Here is a 623-nt window from a genome sequence, read left to right as displayed (position 1 = left end):
GTTCCAGAGCTAAGGGGAATGTCCTATGAAGAAAGATTAAGGGAAATCGGCCTGACGACACTGGAGGACAGGAGGGTCAGGGGAGACATGATAACGACATATAAAATACTGCGTGGAATAGACAAGGTGGACAAAGACAGGATGTTCCAGGGAGGGGACACAGAAACAAGAGGCCACAATTGGAAGTTGAAGACACAAATGAGTCAGAGAGATAGTAGGAAGTATTTCTTCAGTCATAGAGTTGTAAGGCAGTGGAATAGCCTAGAAAATGACGTAGTGGAGGCAGAAACCATACACAGTTTTAAGACGAGGTTTGATAAAGCTCATGGAGCGGGGAGAGAGAGTGCCTAGTAGCAACCGGTGAAGAGGCGGGGCCACGAGCTAGGACTCGACCCCTGCAACCACAAATAGGTGAGTACAAATAGGTGAGTACACACACACACACACACACATAGCATCAAAAGTCAAGACTGACCCGAAGCTGTTGTACAGCCACATCAGGAGGAAAACAACAGTCAAGGACCAGGTAATCAGACTGAGGAAGGGTGATGGGGAATTCACAAGAAACGACCGAGAGGTATGTCAGGAGCTCAACACGAGATTTAAAGAAGTATTTACAGTGG

Source organism: Cherax quadricarinatus, chromosome 56 (genome assembly GCF_038502225.1).
Source record: "Cherax quadricarinatus isolate ZL_2023a chromosome 56, ASM3850222v1, whole genome shotgun sequence".
NCBI lineage: Eukaryota > Metazoa > Arthropoda > Malacostraca > Decapoda > Parastacidae > Cherax > Cherax quadricarinatus.
The sequence above is the reverse complement of the archived record's forward strand: the minus strand, read 5'-3'. Positions refer to the sequence as shown.